Here is a 27,881-nt window from a genome sequence, read left to right on the forward strand (position 1 = left end):
GTACTGTGAGTCCAACTACACAACGGCGTACTGGGCATACTCACACACTTAGCAGTTGCAAAGGGCCATCTTGCATGCACATGGATTCTAAACACGTAAGGGCGCAGTTTGGAATGTACTGTGTATCCATCTACACAACGGCATACTGGGCATGCTCACACAGTAGTTGCAAAGGGCCATCTTGCATGCACACGGATACTAAACATGGAAGGGCACAGTATGGTATTACTGTCCCCACATACATGAAGGCCACTCACATGTATTGACCAGTACACACTCAGGAGCCATTACAGATGTCTCAGGTGCAGGTCGCAGAGGTACACACCGCAGTCTACAATGTAGCCCTCAGACATCATCATGTCATTGGACCAGCAATACATCAAAACAACACCATGTGACTCATGACCACTGGACTGTACATAGGTGTACAGCAACTGTGCAGACTACACATGTACCGACAGGGTTCCATCGTGTTATGCATTGCAATGATACCACTGTACATAACCAGGTTGGCTCTACACATAACAGGGGCCCTGGGTCTTACACAGCTGTGACAGATGATTGTCACTGTACACAAACAAACACACATGTTTGGATATGGCATACATGTAATTGCAGTGGATATGTGCATGGACCACACACACAACACATATGTACATAGCATAGCTTTTGCTGTCCTCTGTGCAGAAAAGTGGCTACAGCAATCATACGCACGCAAATGGAAGGTGGGTCCATGGCTGTTGAATTCCAACAGTACATGAGGTAGCAATGTTGACTGAGGACACATTCCCTCTGTACTAGTTACCCATGACACCCATCATATCATACAACAGTCCATGTGTTATGTATGTCAACACACATGTCCACCGATTGCAATGCATACAAACATGGCTACATGACAGGCATGTAGGACCAACACACATGTACAAACTGTAGTGTGCATGCAGCTGCCATGCATGTGCATTAGCTGATGTAAGTAACTCATCTGTTCCTAACTACAGCATGCAGTTACAATGCAGCCCCATCATTGACACCTGTATATAGTGACATACTGACAGTACAGTAGGATGTATGTCAGGTATGGATGGATGTGTGTACATAAAGTGGTGATCCACCTGTGTAGATGGATGTTCGCTGGTACGGCTCACAGGTGTGTCACATGCCATCATACCATTACATGTTCAAACACTACGCTATGTTACTGTTACCTGATGGTGAAGACATAAAACCTACACAGCGGTCAGGTGTTACCGACTGTACATCACTCGACATCTTTAACACTTACATCCTCCCGTGTGCATATAGCAGCACAATTGCTGGACATAGCGTTAGTACACATAATGCGGCCAATACTGCTGCATGTCTGTCAGACGTATCATCATATAGCAGGTGTATCATTCACAGTACTGCCATGTGTGTTTGCATGTGTGACCATATATGCCACATATGGTGGGGAATAAATCCCAATTGTGACACACCCCTGTACACTGTTGTAGACATCTGTACATACTGCAGTGTGGAAAGCATGACATAGGCAGGTGTGGTGTGTGTATCACACACATCAGCTATCCATATGTGTATGACAGTTGTGGTCTCCACAGTGTGTGTGTGTGTGTGTGTGTGTGTGTGTGTGTGTGTGTGTGTGTGTGTGTGTGTGTATGGCTGTCTGGTGCATGGACTGAGGGTGTATGCTACCATACAAAACACACAAGATCCCAACCCCTTATGGTGATGCAGTCTACTACCCTGTTGATGCCATTGGTCTCAGCCGTACTGGCTACCTGTACATGTCCCTTCTCTGTGTTGCATTGTGTGGGTGCACAGTACCGTGAGGGTGATGACCACATAGGCAAGAGTCCTCACCTCAACACTATGGGGTGTGCGCTATAGTGTTGTCGACCCCGTGAGTGTGGGCATGTCCCTTTACTGTGACAGGGTTTTACTGCTCCACAGTGAGGCCTCATGCTATCAAGTGGCCTCTAACGTTATCATTGTCCAGACCACTGTGTACAACCCCTGCACCATGTCAACATACCTGTGATGTGACCTGATACGGATGTCACATCTCTAGCCACTGTAGCCTATTAAACTGCACACAGACTGCTGGATCAGTATATATGTAGACATCTGTGGTATGTTAGACTTTCCAGCTGTCCGGTTGAGGCTACGTATTGCATGCTAAGATTGCCATACGTGCCTGTGAGTACTCCACATTTACACATGGGAGACTGCAAATACTGCTACCTGTAGGCACATGCAAGTAGACCTCAAGGAGGGAACCAGGGCATCAGTACCAACATGCTGTTACTGTTGTTACCGAGACACATACTGTGAACATATAACAATGCATGCTACACCTGTACTACATGGTTGTGCACATATAACAATGCATGCTACACCTGTACTACATGGTATGTCTGGTGCGTGTCAACAGTACACAACTAATGTAATATACACGTCTCTCACCATTCTTACACAACTAATGTAATATACACTTCCATCACTAGTCGTACACACCTAATGTAATATACACATCTCACTATTCTGTTCACCCTGTGCATCAGACCATTTGAGCATGTCCCTGCACTGATGGTGTGGATGACAGGGATGCGGCACATGATTCATCATATGCACAGGATGATAATGTGTGCCAGGGGCATACACTGCACCAATGGGTGACATAATGTGTGTGGGTAAGGGCCGGTGGTATGATTGGACATGTCTGTTCAGTTTGCATGTGGGTGTTGTGGTGCCCTACAGATGTGCTTGCTGTGTGCGTGTATGTGTGCACACAGTTCTGCCTTTTGTGAGGCCTACACAGAAGTATTATTGACAGCTCCAGATTGTACAGACCAAGTTGTACAGCTTACTGTGTCCAGCCACGGCCACGTGACCTATGCCTGCCAGGGGTTGCACGGGCACTACCAGGCGGAGGTACAGATTGGCTACTGTCCGACGACACATGTCCACTGGAACCGTGTCCCCACTGGGAATGTCCAGGGCCATGTCCACGTGGCCTGCTGTGTCCTGGTGTGGACAGCACAGCACCAGCACTGCTACTGCTACTGGCACTATGGGAGCAGGCATATGAGGTGGTACGCTCACGTCGACCTGCACTAGGTGGTGTAGCTGGCCTACATCCATGTGGCCTATGCCTCACTCCTACCAGATGTTCCCGCACAGGAAGCTCACGCTTGCAGATTGCCATGCCATGGTGAAGGATTCCGACCATGTCACCCAATCGCCTGTCCAGAACATCAGCAATCTGCTGTTGAGCATTTGCCAATGCCTGGATGTTGTCATTTAGGGTACAGATAGCAACCCTCTGCAGCCTCTGCCCTTCTCTGTTCTGCTGTTCAGCACGTGCCTGTGCCGCCATTACAGTCTGGAACATGCATCTGGTAATACCAGCTGCTGCACTCTGTCCTGCAGGTGCATGTCTGCCAGAGGTCCTCCTATGAGCAGCACGGGCTGCATGCCTGTGTGGCACATCTCCAGACATTACACTGACACCATGGTGTGGAGACACACCTTCTGTAGCCACCACATGTTCCTGTTCTACGCTAACAGACGCTGATTGTCCTTCCTCTATGGCCACTGGTGATGCGGTATGTGTTGGTAGCAGAACTGTGTGCGGGGAAGAGTGTGACATAGCTGGGATGGCAACCATTGGCACAGATTCAGCCCCTGACAACCCTGCCTGTACCTCATGCATATGTTCATCACTGCTAGTATCTGTGGGGACACTAACATCAGATGGACCGCAGGAGGGTAACGCACCTACATCACCTGTGAATGCAAAGAAAGACTCTAACTTACAATAGACAGACACACACACAGACACATACACACACACAGACACATACACACACACAGACACACACACACACACACACACACACACACACACACACACACACACACACACACACACACAGACACACACAGACACATGCACACACACACACACACACACACACACACACACAGACACACACAGACACACACAGACACACACAGACACACACACACACACACACACACACACACACACACACACACACACACACACCATGCATGTGATTTGACAGACGGCATGCAGCATGCCTGTGATACAGCAGACGGCATGCAGTTCAGACATTAATAGTGTTAGTAAGCCTACCCCCTGGGGTGCACAATACAGCAAGCAGATGTCATATCAGTAGCCATGCAGTTCACACAATCATGGTAGTATGCATGCACCCCCCGTGATACACCATGTGGACCAGAACAGGATAACAGTACACATGGCTGATGTGACCTTGACATGTAATCTGCTGACGTCTGCATTAACATGCGTACATGTCTGACACAATGGTGTCCTGACATGTACAGCATCGTAATGGCCATCACATTGCGGTGTTGTCTGTATGCCCTACAGATAGAATGCATGTTTAGCAAATGTGCATGTGCATGGAAGGGTAGTGTGAGCCATCTACATTGCTCTACAGTGTGAAGTACAGACACTGTGCCATTGCATGGCATCATGAGGCATCTATATTGCTATGCAGTGCATAATATGTACACATTGCATAGCCATAACTGCATGCATACCCATGACATAACTGTGGATTGTGACCCACGATGCTGAGGTGTATACACACCAAAACATGCTCACTGGAGGACCTACAGATGACACCCTTGCACAACAACTACAGAGTCTTAGCTGAAGTACCACACACGATAAACCAGCAGCTCCATAGAAGGAATTATTTATTCAGGATACAAGATCAGAAATCTCTAGCGCTAGAGATTTCTGATCTTGTATCCTGAATAAATAATTCCTTCTACGGAGCTGCTGGTTTATCTTGTGTGGTACTTCAGTTTTTTCTTGGTTGCTGTGGTTTTCTAAGCTACAGAGTCTTAGCTGCCTGGCAACCATGTCCACACATAGCGGACTTGTCAATTCACCATGTCCAACATGAGATTGCTGTACCACACACACGAGGTGCACAGCTAATGGTGATGTCCTACAGCAGCAAGGGAAATGTACAGTATATGTGGCCTGATGTGGTATCAATGACTGTGGAAGCTGTAGAGGTGACTATTGTCATGCTATGACACAGGCGTGATGTTCAAAACATCTTATATGGTAGACGTCAGTGACACCTCCACTGGCTGTGCACAGGCTTTTAGGATGTCCAGTGTACCACATCAACTGTATAATTTGTCAACTAAGGCTATAATTGGACCATGTGTGGACAATGTGAAACAGGGTGTATACACATCACATCTACTGTGTGGCTACGTATCTCTGGCCATCCCCCATGGCCATGTGTGCACATGTGTTGGACAAATATGTGTGATGGCTGTCTATCACACATGTCTGTGTTGTCCCATATGACATACACCCATAGATGTCAGATATGTCACCATCCACAGGGCTATGCAGACAACAGGTTGTATGTGGGGTATGGGTTATGGGATAGTGTGACATTATTGCAGCCAATACACTACGTGTCTGGGACATGTCAGATGGCACATCACAATGTGTGCACCCATTGCAGGGGCATATAACACAATGGTGACTCCTGTGGGCTGCTCATATCACAGCTCACTGTGTGGTACTGTTTGCGTACCACACGTGTTGTTCCAATGTATAGTACATATGCCTCCATTGTAGAACACCTCCCACGTTGTATGCACAGCTGACCACACATGTAGCGATGACAATTACTCTGGTTTCATGCCAGTGTATCATTTCATTTGTATATATTGCACATGGGTGGCCTGTGTGAATGATGGATGATGCGACCTGTATATTGTGAATGGAACGAACATCAAGTGTACAAGTGTTAATTGGCCACATGGCGAATAGATCTATGCTTTTACATGTCTGATACTGATGACAGTCTCACCTGCAACGGACTCATGTCTGTGCGGCATGCCAGAGGTATACCAAGTAGTACCTGTATAGGGGTGACACAGCAGTATGAACATTATCCATGACTGTATGACAGCCAGAGGGTGCACTGTGCATGTTAACACATTTGCCTGTACAATAGCATATAGTATGCACATGTGTGCATACACAGGGTAGCATACTGTAGTATGCAGCATGTGTGTCCACATACCATGCATATGTTGTTACATTACATAATGTACAGTAACACATGCACATAAATGGGATATAGTAGCCATATGTGCAGTACTGACTTACCAGGAAACTCCAGGCTCATTGGTTGGGAGACACCCACCTCCATGATGGCAGCTAGTGTTTGTGGATGCTGTTCTGAGGGTGTCCCCAGACTGGCCAGTAACTCCTCAATGTGTGTGAGTGGGGGCTGGGTTGGTGGCCCACCACCTGTTCCACCTTGTTCCCTGGTGATTGCAGTGGCACGCTGTTTTGCATGTCGTATCAGGTCCGTGCAGTGTCTGCACAACTGCTGGTAGGTGCGGTTATGGCCACCTACATCATTCACCCTCCTGTGAAGATCCTGCCACAGGTCATCCCGCTGCTGGGCATGCTGTGGCACATGACTGAACAACACCTCGTAGTTCTCATGGAGGTACGGGATGAGGACATCCTCCTCCTGGCGGCTGTATGCTGGAAGGCGTGTACGAGGCATTATCTGTAAGACATAATGATGGTGACAGGTCACAGTTTCAGAGATGTACAGAGATACTGCTGCACATACATTTCTATGACATCCAGTACATCTGCACAGTTATCTTTGCAAATCATCATGACACTGACACGACTGACATGTTTGTGTCACACACATGTAACACCCGTTATGCATTGGATATCATCACCATATATGTGTGTCACCTCATTACAGTGTTCATACTTCATATGAATGCTGTCTTGATATGGGCATGTCTGTTTGCTTGCACTGGTGTTCTTACCTATCTGCACGTGCCTGGATGTGTCCATGGTAATGCTGTTGACCTTGATGCTGTGTGTATGTCACCTATCAACACAGACACAGCCATAATGGACTTGAGCAGTGACAATGCACACATACGCATGCAAACCTGTACATGCATGTGGTTTGCCATATACATCTACACAGCACTGTACAGCTGTTCAACATCCTGCCATGGATCGCCTGTGTTGCACATGTGATAGACATGGGACAATGGCTAGTCGGACGTCATTCACAGGGATGGTTATCAACCATAGCATGTATGGGCAAGGTTTCCTAACTGTAACCGACAGCCATTATGCCACCGCGAGGTGTATCAGTGCCACATTACTGATCCGGACAGTTGATACTGCATCTACCATGCAGCCATCACACCATGTATGACTGGGATGACATGTGCAGCTTTGATGGACAGGGTTGCATGGTATGGCGGGAGCATGTCACATGTATGGCACAGGGATCTGTCCAGCATGTGGCGATCCTAGTATTAGGATGGTGGCTATCCATGACGTATGTCTTTCAGATCAGGATATGGACATGTAGCATGCCCATCATCATGGTGTAGCAAATGTCTTTATGCAAGGTAGACAGCATGCTGCATAGTGGAGGTGAGGATTGTGAAGGCTGGTATCGCCCATCCACACATGGACATTACCCCTTAATGGTGATATGTGATCCAATATTGGTCACGCCAGTGCTGTGTATGCCTGTCCAATGATCTCCGTGCTCATGGCTGGCACCCTGTCATGACATGAGTACCTCGTATGACTACCTAAGGGGCCTGGAGACGTCACCAAGTCAGGAAGGTGTACTGTACAGCATCCCTTACACAGTGTCCATAATGTTGACCACAGCCTAGGTGGTAGTTAATGGGTACAGGGATGTTCACCTAGCGGTCACAATGCTGATATCATCCATCAGAATGTGCACATATGTCACAAACCTCACCCACACAGCCCATTCTGTATGTTGTTCACAACACTGACACAGCTATTGCTCACAGGTCATGGCCATTCACATCCTTACATACACAGATGCCTAACATTTGTCTGTGTGGTATGGGCTACAACGAGGGTGGAGTACAACACATTTACCCTGTTTTACTGTAGCTGGCACTGGTGTTATATGCACATGTCACTCTGGCACCTTTTGTAGTTGTGAGTCTGTCAACAGGCCACTGGTAGAAGACTCCTGTGACATACAAAGGTATTTGTAATCAAACATCCGTACTGTCTTGTACATCTGTACCGCTAACATCTACATTGATAATGGTTCATGGACATGCAGACCATACTCAACAGGGTTATAGTGCAGTGCCACCCATTATGACTGTCGTCACCACTTGTGGGTTGATATTATCCAACACCCTATCTGTATTGTATGTTCATGCTAAGCACTTGTTCAGAACTTGTGAGCATGTCATGAGCTACTGATTAATATAGCACCCATTCCACACCATTTCCCACAGGTACACTGGCTGTCCTCAACTTTCCAGCTTGCTTATTGTACAACAGCTGTTGTACACATGTAACTCACATATCCTGTGAGACATGGTTGTATATACAGGCATGTCCAACTGTCACGTACCAGTGCTATTGCCTGTCTATATGATAGATATGTCGTACATGTGGCAACAGAGCAATTGTCTCATGAACACATTCAATGCTCACCTCCCAGCATGCGACACTACAGCCTGTGGGGGATGAACTTATGCAGCCCTGCTGGGGGTAATGCTGTCACCAACCCTGACTGCACCTGACAGTCATGTGGGGATATGTAACATTCGCAACACACCCCACTCATCACATAGTCTCACATGATCTCCACCACAGGCCACACATACGAGGACAACTTGTGCAGTACTTCTCCATACTCTGTGTAGGCACCAGAGGCAGCCCCTATCACGGAACACAACATCACCAACTTATAGCCCACAGACTCATGTGTGCCCATCACATACAGCCAATAGGGTGTTATAACATACACAAAACACCAGTCATAGGTGACTCTGTAGGCGGTCACACTGCAGTTCCACACAGCAGGCTACACAAGGTGATAGTCACTTACACCTTGCTGTCGGGTAACTGGTTCTGCAACATAACCTATGCACCCATGCCACACCTCACCAGGTACGATGTGACTGTCATTCTCCATGTTAGTGTGACTGCCCTGAGATGCTACTTCACAGACTACATGTGCAGGGACATGCAATAGCTCACGAGTCTTGTAGCCCTGAAGGTGTGGGCCAAGCCCTGGAGAGCATTATGCATTCATCCGGACCCGATACCACTGTACAACGACTGACTGTGTCATTTCAACAGTTGCCTATGCTTCTGTTGTCATTCCACAGGCATCTGGTATCTGTCCGCTTTGACTGACCTGTTCAAACACAATGGTTTGGCACAGATGACCTGCACCTGTCAGCCCTGGGAGTGCAGATCACATGTAAGGCTCTTGCTGCTTCTATACTGCCTGTCTTGCACAGTTTCCAATAACAGTCACCGGCAGAATGGGAACTGGCAAGCAAGACATGGGGTCATGTGACACAATACTTGCATCTTCCTCTGTGACGCACGCAGGCCAGGCACACCTTATAATGCACCACTTCAATATCTCTGCAGTGACTGGGACCTGTCTCTAGGCTCTGCAGAACACACCTGCAATGACAGGTTATAGACAGACCATACCTTTCAGGCACATACCTGGACAGGCACACCCACGGCTGAGGTGTTCCCATATCCCACTATGTTGTACACATATCCTGGCTAGTTACTTAGCACAATGCATCAGAGGTGCTCCACATGCAACTAACTGTATCTGGAACTGCTATACACATTGTAACAAGCTACAGATTCAACAACATACCCCACGGTTACCGGACCTCATTTGTTGGTGTACTGGAAAGTAGGGCTCAGACAGCTACTACTGATGTGTGACTGACACTACCCCACACTTAACTGGGATAGCCACTCATGTACTGACACATCCATGAGTCATAACCTCCACACAGCTGGATCAACCCATACACACCACCTCCGATACCAACATTATCCTTGACATGAACACTACCACTATGTGACTGGTGTTCCACACCTGGGGTTATCCCCTCATTGGTGGATTCCAAACATATGCTAATCACCCTTGTTAGCCACATCCCGGCACCACACCCTTCACGGCATACACAGTACATGTTTACTACAACACCTACTACAGACGTCTTATGACAGCGATAGTTAACGTCATGACACTCGTGCAGATGGACAATGCACATACAAATGCTGAAACATACCCCAGTGCACTTCATTAGCACGTAGACGACTGCATGGATCATGCTTTTCCACACAGAGCCATGATGGTACACACCGGATAACAGACACCACTCTGGTGGTCAAGTTCCATGGACATACTTTACAACAACAGGTGGAGGCTGTTGCACAGTGGTGTACAATCCCATGGGTGGGGTAGCTCACTGGTTAGCCTCGGTAGGGCCACGGGATCCCTCATCACATACTCCAAGACTAGCTACGTAAACATTACTGCAACTCATTCTGGGGTGTACCACAAGGCATTATGGTGGTATGTCAGTAGTCAATGGCAATACCCACATCTGCTCTCACATACAACAGTCACTCAGGAACATTACAGAACCAGGTGATGTTGGCTACATGCTGGCGGATGGATTCAATGCTAACATTACACCCTCTCACTCACTACAGGGCCACAATCCATGCAGGAACATTGCGGTGTCCCTGCGGTCACACCTACACAGTACTAACCGGCACTCCATATGTCCTGGGACACTGGCCCCATGTCACCTTCCAAAGTCCCAGGCTGTGATGTCCACAAACCTCTGAACGACATGTCTCCCCACTAGGCCACCATATTCAGTAATAGCTTTGTATCAGACATTGTGGCCCCTGAATGGCACACAGCAACAGTTACCACACTCCAAAGAGGTGGCGCCATAATGCATGAGTGGGACTATAGTCCTACACACCTGACTGGACTGTTCTGCACGGCTATGGGGCACATCATCATGGACGGCTTTCACAGAGACATTGTTGGGCTCCGGTCCTTTGATGCCACCCGGGTTGGACTTGTTAGGGCCAGAGCATGGCCACTACACCTGGTGGACTCCTTTCTTACAGTTACCAGGGTATTTGATGACGGTACAGGGGTCCACACATCCTACATTGTCCTCTCATTGCCTTTCAGCACCGTTCTCCATTCTGGTTTTGACAACATACACATCCACCTACACATCGCACCCTATGTCTCAGGATGTTATGCAATGTGGCTTATGGACAGGACACACACAATAAGGGTAGCATACCATAGTACAAACTGGAATTCAGTTACACTTGGCATACCACAGTCCTCAGTCATAGGGCCCCTCATGTTCAGTATACACTACCCTGTGGTACAGGCTAGCACAGAGGGACTTACCCTGCCTAGCTTTACAAACCCCTGCATACAAAGTGCCATGATTGATCCACCAGCTGATACTGACTCCATCCATACAGGTGTCACTGTGACAGATACCTGATATGAATATCACGGCCTCAAGCTGCATGACACAAGGTGCATGAACATCACCTTAGCTTTACACCATTCACCCACTGACTATCACATAGGTGGTAGTCCCCTACATACATGTCACATTGTACATGTTCGTAGTACACACGTATGTCGCACCCACTCCTGTGGTTACGATATTGCCACTGTGGTGTGGATATCCTTCTACGTGGCCACACTTATCTGTACTGGGTGTGTAGCTGGTACATAGGTACCCATTGTACCTCTTAACTCCAGACTTCTACACACATTCAAGGGTACACCACCCCATTTGGGATGTACCTTACACAACAGCTACAGCTTTACATACCGCAACATTAACACACCATGATGTTTATTGAGCTCCGGCAGTTAAAGTATGCGGCTGAACTACGGACGCCACGTCTGTACACATTTGCATACTACATACTCAGGGGTGACCTCTGCTGAACAGACAGGGCCCATGTCCACAACAATATTAATGGATATTCTCCACATACGCGACATAAGCAAAAGCCACTGTGAGCAACATGCTCATGGATATGTGCACACACGCAACAATGAGTGGGATGTGCTTGAGGGTTACATTCCCAAACTGGACACTCACCATGCTTTGGAACATGAGTCCTATGTACATCACGCAGGGACACTCAGTAGCACTGTTCATGTGATACCTCACTTGGTGGTTGGGAGACACATGTACGCCAGGGATCACTGCAATGGCTGTAGTGTGCAGAGGTGCAGGTAACACATGGCTTTGCTGTTCACAGGACACTACCCTAGAGAGGTGCCCCTGGTGTGAACACTGTAGTTGTGCTTACACATAGACTTGCCAGACTGCATAGTACCCCACTATGCACCTGTGAAGCTATTACATGTCCTTTGTGCATGGTTACTTGGTAGCCCTTCCATTTAGATTAGCTATCATGCTATTACAATGTCCTGTGCCTACAAGCCATATGTATCCTGTTATTGTACATGACAATAGACGATACCTTTGGTATGCATGATATGCCTGTTATGCTGTGTAGAATATCTGACATATCTACCTACAATACTATACATTACACATATTTTACATAGTATCCCATAATGCAAAGCATACTTGCACAGCGGGACCACCTTAGACATGTCATTGTCATTATATACCCATACACATGCCTACTGTGACAGTATATCAACATATACTATCCCCTGCTATGGCACGTACTTGTTGGACATACCCTACCACTGATGGCGGGTTGTATGGAATTGTTCTGTTTAAAGCCCTCATGTAGCATCCCTTGTGGTGTCTGTGATGTGTACCTTGTGGCCCACTGCTGGACGCACAGTTTCTACAAGCGATAGTATGCTCAGCAAGACATCATTACATAATACCTTTTCCCACTTTATGCATTGTGGACACTTTTAATTAATGCAAACCAGGCTGTACATACACTAAATAATTAATACAAAACATGCTATACATACACTTACATATGAGTGTTCTACATACCTTGTTATCGTTCCGGACTTTCATTTCTATCTCTCTTACACTGTTTAAACAGGTATATGGTATGAGCATACGGTTTGAATGTCTGGCAATCATCCTTATATACGTCGATACCTGTAACATGTGGTTTCCTGCCGCCAATTGGTGTTCCTGAGTGACTAATTACTTGCACATCAGCTGTGCAGCTACTCCATTCACCAATTATGCGGCAACAGTGGGGTATAATTGAATTCTCCACTTGGGCGTTGTCCATTTGCCCTACCTTTGGGGAGACGGCCTGTATTGTGTTTTGTTGTATGTAATTGCAACTGCTATGTGTAGAGACAAGTATACTTTGGATTCATGTCCCCCGTGGATTGTGTATGACAGCTAGAGTACGTGGTTCAACATGTGGGTGTGCCTGTTATCCCAACCATCTGATAACGGACTATTGCAAACAAAATCTGTAACATCGCCGTTTGTTCCATTATACAATGGCTACAATTTTGCATGGCGCCTTTAATTGTGTCTCTTACAAGGTATGTTGACGGTTCTGCAGTTGTATTTGACTGACTGGATGTTTGTGCTGTAATTACAGTCTGTATTGCTATATTTGTAGTGTGGGGGATGTTGGTGGGTGTACGTAGCATATACAGATTTGTGGGGCTTGCATTTCTACATATTCCATGTATATGTGTGTGGGCTCCGTCCCTAATTAAAGAGCTATCAGTTAGTAGACTTATGTTACGGGATTTTACATTGGGCCGTTGTTAATTGGTTTCTATATAGTATGCAGATGAGGTTGATACTTCCATACCTCCGGAATTGCAGCGATATGCAAAGGGATATGTCTAAATGACAGCTATCCCATGTATTTCTGTCACAGATATTTGCAATCATTGCAGTTGTGTTGGTAACAGAACCTCTTTGCCATGGGTTGCCACCCTTTCATATGGCCATTGTTGGACACTTGCAGGACACACAGTGGTGTTTACAGGCCGACACATAGCCACGGTCAGTACACAGGATAGCACATACTTTTATCCTCAATACAAACCTATTGTTGTGGGACAGTAGCTACTTATCATATTGCATGTAACATTTACATTTCTTACATACAGGCATAACTATTTAATGCAACTATTACATAATATATGGGACATAATAATGACCTACAATCTCGGACATTTGCCCTTTGTAATGTTTTATGTCAGGACACACCTGCCCAGGGAGGGGCTGTCCCTCCTAATGTGGGACAGGTGGTAACCGTATGCCTACGGCTAGCTATACCCACACCTACCATAATGATCTACCTCTGAGTTGGCACTAACAGACACACGATGTGGACACACACACACACACATTACAGTCACACAGAGACGCACACAGCACCCTCAACACACACATACACAGACTATGGCACTCACAAACACAGTTGAACACAGTACCTACGTGGACCGCGACACCAGCAGCAGTTACTAAATGTCCCTTCATATCGTCATACTATTACTCGTGGTTGTACTTTTCCGGTACTGTGTTCTTTCGGTCTTTCAGCCTCATGGTTACGCATGTCGGTATGTTACACATTCCATAGTTGGTGGTATCCTATTTATTTGTATCTCCAAGGTGTTATGAATGTCATTGACCTATCTATATATATTTGCAGATATCGTTGAATCCGTATATATCTTACTTCTATCGTCCTTTCTATCTGTATTATATATATGTATATATGTGTATATATATATATATATATATATATATATATATATGTGTATGTATATATATATATATATATATATATATCTGACAGGGAAAGTGACAGGCAAGCTACACCTTTCATTGTGTACTTGTCTGTGCATACTGTTTCCTGGACTCCGCTCATTTGTGTTTGTACCTGTCACATTACACACCTGCCATAGCTTAGGGTTACCAGCTGTCCCACTTTGCGAGGGACAGTCCCTCTTTGGGCAGTTGTGTCCTGCAAAATATTGGTAAACATGGCAAATGTCCTGGGATTTTAGGACATACTTATTTCCTATAGTTTATGTAATAGTTGCATAAAACAGTTATTCTGTATCTGAACCACCTATATGTTATAGAAACAGAATAAGTAAGTAAACATTACAATAATAGGCTTTTATCTAGGCAAAGCAGTGAAGTTCTGATTTTTGTACTGGCCGGGTGTATGTGTTGGCCTGCAGTCATCTGACGTATGTCCCACATTGGTCATTTGAAGAGGTGGCCACCCTACCATAGGTACATCTTGGCTAGCAATAGTGTTAGGTGATTGTATACATAATTGCGTGTTCTACTCCTGGCAGTAGTTGTTTTACCCTACAGAGCAGGCGCTATTAGTACAGGGGTGAATAATGCTGGTTTCACCTGTTCTGGCCATCACTGACCATGATCTGCACGATATTCGGAGAAGCTTAGCCCTGTTTCGCTCATATCCGTATACTCATATTTAAACGTCGCTTACCAGCAGTGGGCAACGCATATTCCCACTAACGTGTGCTAAACATGATCTGATGGCCTGCATCCGACATGCATTACTCGTGCCTTCGGGGTTATGTTACATCCCTTGCAGGACGTGGGACTGAGAACATGCACGACAGTCACTGCATTTAACACTTGGACATCTGGGATTTGTACATGTGTTATGTCATTTTGCATGTGGAGTATACTACGGCTGTTACTCCATACTGCACTCACATGGGTAACTCAGTTAGTTTACATATTGATGAGTCCAGTTAATGGTATGTCCATGTGATGTTTACTGGATGTGCTCCGGCATTGGTTATGTATATCACAGTGAGCCACACACGATACTGTGCTGCACCTTCAAACGACCATAGGTGGAGCATGCTGGGGTGACGAATACATGTCATGGCTACACCCCATGCCTTGACACAACATCCATGATTACATTATGTGGAGACCCTCATTAACACAGCAGGGACTCCATGCTGAGTGTGTGCAGAACAGTGCTTACACACATGTGCTCCCGCGATTGCCTCTGCTCCACTAAGTGACACTTGGTTACTCGATGTTGTGGCGACAGCGGACACTGTTTGCCCAGTTTGGTGTATGGCCTCTGACAATTGGCCGTGTACCTACCGATGTACCTGAGAACCTATACACAGAGCACCAACATATGCTGATAGGCGCATGTACTTTTCAGGTGTTGACGGTCCTGTGTTCCAATAGCTGTTGTGTGTACAATGTTTGACGGCTGCCTATGTAGGATTCACACAGTGGGCCACCTATACATTACAATTTACAGGTGGTTGTGTTTGTGTGCCATCCATTTTACTGTGTGTGCAGGTGGAGAGGTGTTTCAGTCCATAGGGGCCTACACTGTCAGAGTATGTGCTATACGTTCCCTCTTTGCTAAGGTGTAGGCATATTGGGCATGCCTCCATCTGCCTACTGGGGCTGGCACAGTGTGTTTGTGGTCTGAAACCCTCTGTGCCTGTGATGGCCTTGACAACTGCGGAGGGCTATGAGGGCCTTCACCATTTTGTCCCTGCTGAAGCTGTTTCCGCAGGATCATATTATGTAGCATGGCACATACTATGACGATATGGGCACACATGCCTGAAGAGTACTGCAAGGCTCCACCAGATGTGTCCAAGCACCGGAACCGTGATTTCAGCATCCCGAACACACGGTCTATGATGATTCTGGTTTGTGCATGTGCCTCATTATGGCGTTCTTGCATGGTTGTGTGTGCATTTCTGATGGGAGTCATCATCCACGGCTCCAGTGCATAGCCAGCATACCCCACAAGATGGCCATGTGGGATGTCACCCCCTGACAAATACCTGATACAGCTGTGAGGCATGCCAGATATGGGAGTCATGGTAGCTTCCAGGGCTGCCAGCGCACACATCCATGATAATGCCCTGGGCATTGCACACGACCTGGCAGTTGATGAAGTGGAATCCCTTGCGGTTTATGTAGCGCCTACCATGCTCACTGGGTGGTGACTTGATTTGTATGTGCGTGCAGTCTATCACACCCAGTACCTCCAGGTAGTGTGCCACATGGTGGAAGTGACGCATGTTGCTGGCCAACTCCTCCTGAGTTCTGGGGAAGTATATATGCTCATTGGCATGTTGTAACATGGCATCCAAGAACTGGTGTAGGACCCTGGATGCTGATGCCTCTGAGATGCCCATTATATCTCCAGTTGGCCTTTGAAAGGTACCTGTGGCTAGTATTCACAAGCTTACACATACCTTCTTGTCCACTGGGATGGGTTCCCCTCTGTTGTTTCTGGTTCTCAGGCGTGGCCGGCACAGCTCCACTATTTGCTGTAAGATGTCCCTGTCCACCCTGTAATGCTTTACTATCTCCAGATCATGTAGCCCCTGGTAGGTTACCCTTGGTCTGAACACTCTTCTCCTCCTCCAGGGCCTGCGGTGGTTGTCGGCATCATCCTCCACAACAGCGTCAGTCTCTAACACATTCTGATGAATCACAGCTATGGCAGCTCCCAACATGTACATTTTAAAAGTTCTTCGTGTGTTTACACTTATGGTGCAGTGTTTGGGAATACACAGGTATGTGTAGGGTGCTTTCACACTTTATACTATTGTGCTGTGAACACCGATGATGTCATAGGGTGTGTAGATCGTAGCTACATGGTATCTTAAGTGTTTTACTACCGGAACTACTATTGTGGTGCCTTTGGTGTTGAATTACATTTGGCTGCCGTGGATTACCTCTTGACCTTCCCTTTACATTTCTACACGTTCCACCTACCATTTTCTGGCATGCATCCAGCAGCCTGCTTTCATTTGTACTTTCCTAGACCTGGCTTATCTTGCGTAATGTGTGCTATTGCCAGTCTACTGTCTGTTTGCTTTGCTCTGCTATGACAGATCTCCTATCTTTGCAATCCAATGCCTCCCCTCCTTTCATTGTAATCCAATGCCTCCCCTATCCTGTTTTTCAGGTTTCTGCGAGCAGACTTGTCAGCTGCTGTCAATTGGCTGCCGTGAGTTGATTGGTGTTAATTGCTCAGTAGTACTTCAATTACCCTACTTCAGCATTTCCTTCTTTTCTTACCCTGACCTTCCTGTTTGTGCTATTGTTCGTGGCATGTGCATCCGCTTACCGAGTTTTGGGCACATTTTCATCCCCGTACACATGTGCTTTTGGGCATCATGTGTGCTCTCAGCTAAACGATTCTTAACCTTCCTCCCCACCCCTGTCCTGCAGCTTTGCTTAGCAATGGCCAGGCCAGATTTGCATTGCTCCAATGTGCTTACTGCTATGGTGGTACACCCCTCTGCTGATGTCATGTATCTCCTCTGAGCCACTCCTCAGTGTTATAGTGCTGCGCCGTATGGTACATCCTTCATCCGGTGGGATGTTTGCGATTCAGTATTACCTGCCTCATTTGCATGGCATTGACTACTAATTCATAGTTACCGCACCGAACACTGTTGCAGGCCCTTAGCAACCCTTGCACATTGGTTGTGGTGTTCCATGCCTACCATTGCGTATTATGGTGAAAACCTGATTTGTATTACATTGCGATTTTATGACATTTTTATATATTTTCTTTATGTTCCTGTTTGCGCACACATGCCCTGCAGTTGTACTGTGCGTTACTGTGGACATGACATTAAATATTTTTTTTTAGGTGTTGTGCATCTTTTCTTATGCCATTGGCTGTGTATTTAGCCATTGGCATATGTTAACTTTGTAATACATGAGTCTGGTCCGCTTCCATAGCTCCGATGTTCTGTTTGGGAAAATGTAAACTGTGTTTTTTGGTTTACATTTCCGTGGACTTACACTACGCCTGCACAACTTCATGAATCGCTATCTGCCTTCATTTGCATGGTGTGACACTGTGTATGGGGTGATTAGCATACCTATGCCGAGGGCTGCACAGTTCTGGCATACGCCAGTAGTGCACGTGGAATTGGATCGTACCTGAATCACTCGACAGCCATATTTGGCATTATTCCACCTACGCTATGCCTGCACCTGGCGCAAGCTTCATGAATCCCGGGGTATGTTGGAATCGATTGATGAGTAGGGTCGATCTTTTACAGGTAGCATGTGGTGTTTTTCATTTGCTTGTCATACATCTGGGGTTTAATGGTTTGGGAGTAGTACACTAAGAATAGACTTCTGTCATGGATTGTTAGGGATATTAGTACAATTAAACAAAAGTTCCCATGTTTAAGGGTTGTATGAACAGTGACTATACCAAGGTTGGTGTGAAGGTTTGTTGTTACTTTTAAGGTGTTAGACGCAGCAAGGAAGTTTGTGAATCACATGATAGTTTGGGTTGCCCCTTCATTAGCATTTGCAGTATTAGAGTATTTGGAGTTTAATGATAAGGACAGTGAGTAGTTCAGGCAGGATGGGTTTTCATCTAAAATATTTAGGATTAGGCTTGATTAACATGAATTGAATTTCTCCTTGCTTTTGAAGGAATTAGTAATAATAATAATAATAATAATAATAATAATAATAATAACAACAATAATAGTGTTACTGTTATTGTTATTATTATTATTATTATTATTATTATTATCATTAACAATTGATAATAAGGGAGGAACAGATTGCTTTGGGCAGCCTGGTAGGTGGTAGAAAGGTCTTCCTGACTGGATAAATGATAAGCCTCATCTTTATCCCTCCCTTCCTTCCTTTCTGATAATAGACTGAGTGATCAGTGCTTTTATGTTTTGCAAGATCAACTGCAAGGCTGTTCTACTTTTTTCAAATGTGACCGAGACCACAGCACAGCCCATCAGTGTCAGCTTGTCAGAATAAAGCCTAATCAGCAGCTGCATTCCCAGCAAGCCGTACTCAAAGACCAAGAATAAATAAAAGGCTGACTCTATGTCAAGCTTTGCAAGTCAAGGGGATGAAAATCCTTTTATCACCTGCAACACATAATTCAGTGAAGCATATTGAACATCTACCTTGTGAATTAGATCATTCAACAAACTGCCAACAGGAAAGGAAAGGAAAGGTGATGTATCAGTCTGAATTCTCCAGGCTTCTTTTTTGGCATAAGCCCGATGGTGCCACTCTGAATGGGGCAAGTGAAGGTACTTCAAATGGCCTAATAATTCTCCTTGGAGAAATCCTGTTATCCAACAACTCTTACACTGCCCTCTCCTTCCCTCCCCTGTACCAATTTTAAGGTTTTAAATACCTACTTACTACCACCTTCCTGTGACTTAATTGTAAATACTAATGTGAAACCTTCTAAAAGCTACCTGATTTTAGCCAGGTAATCCTGAAGTAAGCCTTGAAAAATGTCAACCTTAATGGGATAATGGAATGTTCATGCATCGGCTCACCAAAAGAGGGAAGCATGCTCTGCATTCACCTTACAATACCCCTTCCACTGACTGGTAAATCTCATGCTCCATCTACTCTCTAAACCTCCTGTAGAGGTGCAGCCCTATCCTCCTTGAGCCAGCACCTTAATGCCCCATGTAGACCACCACTATGTTAGCAATGATGGTTAAACATCTACTCTGGTCAAAAACATCTATTCACATTAAATACCCAGCAGATTCCTGTTCTTCCACCCAGTCCTTCCTGGCCCACTTTGACCTGACCAACAAACCTATCCAACATAGTCCACAATCAAGTATTAACATGTCTACATTCCCACCACAGAGACTTATCCACTGCTTTTAGGTTTTATAAGGGCTGGTCATACCATAACCAGGCCTTACCACCCCCTTAGGCATTATGCTTCTCTGATAATTAAAAATATGCCAAAAGTGGCAAACTGTGCTGATACTTCTTTTCTTATATATGAAACTGTAACTCCACTCAAAAACGCTTGACGCATCCAACACACAAAACTGCCACAGTGTGTAAAATCAGCGAGAAGATTTAATCCACAGTTAAAACATACATAAACAAATTGTATCGTACACAAACGTTAAGCGCTTTCACTCATCACAAATATGAGCTTCATCAGAACAATTTGCATACAAATGCCATCAGTTTAAATAACTAATCTGGCGCCAAAACTTTCAAATCTTCTTAGTAATTCTTAAAGCAACATACTTTCATGTCAAACACACACACATATATATATATATATATATATATATATATATATATATATATATACCTACTACTCTAAATACATATGACATAAACTAAACTATCAATAAAAACATAATACATATGAAATTTTTTTAAAAATACTTTACATATAATAACAGTATAAATATATTAGTGACAAAATCAAGTACGTCTATCTAACAGAGGTTTAATTGATATGTTTTCATTTAATCCAGGGAATGTGGTGGCATCTGTATACAGCTGCCACCACAGTTCTCTGCAAGCCAGTACATTCTTAACATCGCCCCCTCTAGGATCAGAAATTGCACTTTCTAATATACCAAAAGTAAATTTGTGCTCTTTACCACATTTCTCTATATGCCTGGATAATGCATTCTTATTGTCCTTTGACTTTATACTATATAAATGGGCATATATTCTTTTTTTAAAAAATCGCTCCGTTTTGCCTATATAATATGCAAGACATTCTGTACATTTAGCCAGGTATATCACAAATTTAGTAGAACAATTCCCTCTCATGCCCACCTGAGACCACCTAGTAGTTCCAGCAATGAGTAAAATTCTCACTCTAAAGAAAAGATCCCTGGCTTAATACCTGTTCTGGCAGCCCATCTCCTCACCTCCATGGGAAATGATGTTCTCAACTGACTCAACAGACTTTAAGAACTCCAGAATGCCAACCTTATCTTTACTCTCTAATTTCTGCAATGCCTCTTCTATATCCTGAGATAGTCCTGCCTCTCCCACAATGACAGAGCTAAAATCATTACTATGTGTCACTTGTGGGGGGAGTGATGACAAGCCAGTATCACAATCACTTTCCTTCCCTCAAGATATTTTCCTCTCTTCCCAGATGTCTCCATGGCCAGGCTTTTCATTGTTGCATTTCTTTTCCTTCTTCCACAAGCTGGGGCCTCTGAGAAAATCTCTGCTGCTGCCTGGGAAAGACCTGCACCCTTTAACAAGAACTCTTCGGCTTGCAACAAGATCTGTTGCCATCTGTTTCATGTCTGCCATTCTGAAAAACAAAGAAAAACATTTAGCTCAGTATAACCATTATCTTAACCATTTAACCATTTCTTTTTAAATATCCACCCTTCTCCTAACTCTCTTCACCCTCACCACATATTTAGATTATGTAAATAAGCTCATGTACAGATGATTTTACCCTGCAATTATAAATTTCATCATGTGTAGAATAAATGTGGAGCTTTTCTCCCTGGTCCTCAGCTGAACATGGGTTTTACTCAGTTGGACTTGTCTCAGCCAACAGAGACAAATAAATAAGTTCCCTGCAACCGGTTCAGTTTCTTCATATACTGAGTAGTAGTATGATGGGAGAAGGACGTCCAGACTAATGCCTCCTGCCACCCAAAGCATTCCATATCATTGTCTACACCAAACCATGCTAACTACACTTATAGGTCTACAAGTATGCTTTTTTTCCCTCATGTCAGTTCTTTAATAGCCCAAATCCCCAAAGGAGATTACCTCTAATGCCTAGTGAAATACTTTAAACTGTGTCTAGATTTTATCACCAACCAGCCTAAAGCATTTACCCATGCTATAATACTACCTCTATTAAGCAGATGGGTCAAGAAATGAGACTAGCAAACATTGTCCCACTGAAACCATCGCTCATCGTCTTAACGTTCTGCTCCAACTGCCTTCCCACACAGTTAGTGCTTACCCCGTCTTAAATAATCTTCTCTGACTGGGAACATGGAATAACTGTTTACATAACTACCACTGATGGATATATATATATATATATATATATATATATATATATATATATATATATATATATATATATAATATTTAATGTTAATACAAGAGGCTGAGTAGAAAGATAAGAACTTAGTATTATGCTGGTTAATCTTTAGGACTATTATTTTCAGGTCTATATTACCAGATCGAATGTTTAGGTTGTCGAATACCTAAACATCAAACTGGTAATATCAAAAGCCAGAAATGATGTGGGGGCTTTGCACCTCACACCCCCCAATGTGGGGGGCTATGCTCCCCCATACCCCCTAACTAAATATACCAACTCCAAGATCACTCTACATTGGATAAACAGGCAAAATCTGTGTAATGGCCAAAGGAATTCTCTCCCTGTGTAAAAGCATCCATTCTAAGTTTTTTGCTTTCGATATTACCAGTTCGATGTTTAGGTATTCGACAACCTAAACATTCAATCTGGTAATATAGACCCGTATTTTCAAAGGAAATCATGAGACCACTTTTTTTCTATTACAGCCTTTGCATGTATAATGCATTTGATATACTCAGTGATTTTTGAATTGTATTGATTACATTATGAAAACAGTAGAAAAGAGGTAGTAAAAGGACATAGGGAAAAATAGCACCACTGCCCACCCTATACTGTACCCCTCTTCAGTCCTTTTCCATCCTCCAGCTTAGTCTCTCTCTGATTCCCCCCCCCACCTTTACTCTGTCAATACCTAACAGACCTTCCTTCCACTCAAAACCTTCCTACACAGGCAAGCTCCATCAACAACAGTCATTACACCCACCTCTACTGCTCTGCCAACACCTCACACAGCTTCTTGCCCAACACCCTGATGGTTTTCTGTGTCCACTTACCTGCACTGCTGGTGCATCCACACTCCGTTCAACCTTGCTACAGCTCCGGCTCACTCCGCTCTCCTACCCTGCCCCCAATTTCCACCCATCCCCACTACTCGCAGATTTATCTCATCTCCACATCACCTGACCTCTCAACCACACCAACCAACCACTCTCAATCACATGCACTTCTCCACACTCTGAAACATACTCCATCCCACAATCACAAACACAATACACACAACTCCCTCCTCCAATTCACACCCACTCTACAGTCCTACACTCACCTCTCACAACACTAACACTACACTCAATACCAATCCACCAATCCCTTCTCACAAGCACACACCACCAAGCTTCAACCTACCCCACTTCTAATATGTCATATACACCTCACGCCTACTCATACAATACTCCAATGCAACTACTGTCCCAACTCATATGACTCAACACATTGACCATTATCACCTCATACCTCGACTCACCCATCACACACCATTATCCAAAGTCCCACACCCTACCTTTTACCACTTCAATCCCCTGCAAACCAGCAATCACAGCCCCATCCAGTTATAGCCAAAATATCTTTCAAATCACCACCCCAATTCACAATGCCCCACATTCCAGAAAACAGCCATTCCTCTAATTCCACGGCCAAATGATGTTATACCTCATAAAAATTACCAACATAGCCACCCAACTATTACTAGGAGGAAACATTCACCCCAATCCCAGCCCAACAACAATTATAAACAACAGACTGAACTCCCAAATACCACTTAAGCCCAAACCCACTGACCTACTAATACTCAATCTAAACATTTTCAGTATTATGAACAAAATAGATGAGCTGCACTCAGCCATCATCCTATACTACCCTGATATAATACTCATAACTGTGGCATGGCTTAAACCACATATCAAGGATAACACCATAACCTGACCTGGATATAACATTCTAAGACTAGATAGACAGAAAAGGTGGAGGTCTAGCCCAAATTTACAAAATCAACTTAAAACTCCAACTACTCCAAGATCTCCCAACTCCAAAAACACTGAAACTATATGTGCCAAGCTCCTCTTAAACCAGCACAAGCACCTAATGGTCTATATTATATTCTCAAAAGCCGACAATATTGAAGCAGATATTGTCAACATGAGAATAGCGAAAGCAGAAAACATCGAACATGTAAACAGAAATCTCCGTAAGGGGAGATTTCCATGTACTGCAATGTAGTGTGGTCTCAGAGTTGGTATATTTAAGTAGCGCGGGTGTGGGGGGTGCAGGGAGGCTTGCCCCTCTGCTTAAACTCATTAGGGTACTTTTTTCTTTCTTTCTTTTTTTTGTTGTTTTTATAAGTTCAATGTTTGAAGACATCGACCATATGGTGTCGACCATATGGTGTTTGATGTTTTCAACTGTCGATCTTATAATATAGACCCGCACCTAAATATACTTGGGCTCTATATACCCCCAAGCGACAACCTAACCACATTAAAGTCAATACTCCACTGGGCCTCCCACACCATCCCCCAAGAAACCATAGTTGTAGGCGATGATAATATCGACTGGAACTCTATCCACTCTCCAACACTCACCAATCACATACACCTATATACTTCAACTTACTCAATCACGCACCTGCATCGAAAAGTCCTCATAAAGGGAATCCACACTAGACTGAATCCTCACAAATCATCCCAACACTACCTTTGAGTGTGAAACACTGCCTAACTCTCTAAATGACCACCATCCCACTTTCATCCTCAGGCATAAACTTAAATCAGTTAACACCCCTCCCAACTACAAACCCATACCCATAAATACTTCCCCACACACCACTTCTTAGAAGCCTTAGAAGCCTGTAACTGGTCTCCCATCAATACGCTCCCACTCAATAATGCCGTAGAATACTTCAACTCCATATTTCTAGACATCCTCAAACAACTAGTCCCAAGCAAAACAATTAGAATGCGCAGCAATCCTACCCCATGGCTGCAAAGCACCACAAGTTCTTTGCTAAAAGAGAGGGATAAGGCATGGATATCCTGGCTCCCACACAAAACACTCACAACTAGGCAAGCATACCTTGAACTTAGAAACAAAGCTATGAAACAGGTAAAGACTGACAAGGAAAATCAGTACACTTCCCTACAAAGAAAACATAGTGATAACCCTCAAATTATGGGCCCCAGTGAATAACATCCTCTAACCCGGTAAAGCAACACCTCCTTATCTCTAATATAGATGGTTCAAACACACATATAGCCTCCGATTTCCTTTATACTTAAACTAATAAACAATACAAACCATAATAACCTCCTCTAACCTCCTAAACTCCAGACTAACTCTATCCCCTTCTCACTCAAACCTGTACCAATATATACCATCCAAACACTCTTAGCAAAACTTAAACCAACCACCCTTGCTGCCAACAATATTCCTGCTGAATACCTCTAAAGAGTATCCAGAGCCATAGCCTATCTCATCACACTACTAATAAATAGATATATCACTGAACAAACTATCCCAACCTTGTGGAAAACCTCTTTCATTATCCCCCTCCACAAAGGTGGATCATCCACCGATCTCTCTGACTACCGACCCACTGCCATCCTCTCACCACTATCCAATATCTTAGAAAGATGCATTCACCAACAACTCCTCACCCACCTCTTCTCTAAAAACCTTTTATCCAACTCACAACATGGCTTCCACCCATCCCACAGCACCACCACAGCCTTAATTAACTTCACCAACATCATAAACACATAAGAGAACCAAGATAATCTTGTCTCTTCCACCTTTCTAGACTTATCCAAAGCTTTTGATTCAGCTTCCCAGAATAAACTTCAAACTGGCCTCTCAGATCTCAACCTTGACAGCTCCATCCTACATTGCTTTAAAAGCTATCGAGACAACCTCCATCAATCAGTCAAATGGCTTAACTCCCTATCCCCCACTCCCAGTCACAGTTGCTGTACCCCAATGCTCCATTCTCGGCCCCCTCCTCTTCAACATCTTTACAAATTAACTTCACTCCGCTACTACAAATGCCAAAATAGTTCAATACGCCAACAATACAACTCTGATCTGATCTACATTTAACATACAACTTCTCCAAGAAAAAAACAACAATCCTTCACTGAAACAGAATGTTGGCTAAACAATTCCAGTTAATATTAAATCCAAATAAAACACAGCTTATGCTGTTCCACTCTACAAAAACCCAAGACACTATGTTCTCCATATCATCAGCTAACAAGACTCTCATCACCCCATTCCCAGAAGCTAATGTATTAGGTTTCACCACTGACCAACAGCTAAAGTACAAAAAACATATATCCCTCACTGTTTCCAAAGTCCACAAAAAACTAGGGACGTTCTATCGCTGTAAATGATACCTTACTTCCGAAGCTATAATCATCATAGCTAGAACCCACCTGATAGCAACTATATTATATGCATGTCCAGTATTAACAAACATAAATAAAACTGACCTTAATAAACTCTCCACATGCTATAACAAAATTACCAGATTCGCTGCCAATGCCAGATTAAGATCCCACCACTACCGATCCCTAAATAAACTACACTGGTTAGAATTCCCAAATTAACTATATCACCAACTTAGCCTGGCACACCATACCTTATACTATCCTGAAAAAATCCCTGCCCTGTTCTGCCTCATAACCTTCTACATTTCAAATAGGCAGTTGCGATCAACAAAGCTCTAATAAAAAATATCCAGTGTAAAAATAGCTTGGGCAAATCTCTCTTCAATAACAAAGTTGCAAAAATATGGAATACCCTGCCTCCTGACCTCAGACTACAAAAATGTGCAACCACCTTCAATACCCAATTAAAATCCTACCTATACACCAACCATTTATGTATATATAAAAACAGTACTTATCTCTGTATTATTAGCATGTTAACCTTTCTATATGCATGTACTTGTACTTATCTCTGTATTATCAGCATGTTAACCTTTCTACATCTGTACCTTGACTGGCATTATATATATTGCTCAATTATGTAACAGTTTTCTGGAGTTTTTATCCCAGCAAAATGGACACTAGCTGTCCAGCTGGACCATCCTGGTAAACAAAAGTTAAATAAATAAAAATGAATAAATAATAGCTATAAGGCTATTTCAGTGACTCATAGAGGGTACTGGGTATATCCCTGAATAATGGATGCCCTCATTATATCTCTTTTCTTTATTTATTTTGCTGCTACAAGCTGGGAAGCAACCAAATCATCCCAC

Source organism: Protopterus annectens, chromosome 7.part0, assembly GCF_019279795.1.
Source record: "Protopterus annectens isolate FY-2018-M chromosome 7.part0, PAN1.0, whole genome shotgun sequence".
NCBI lineage: Eukaryota > Metazoa > Chordata > Ceratodontiformes > Protopteridae > Protopterus > Protopterus annectens.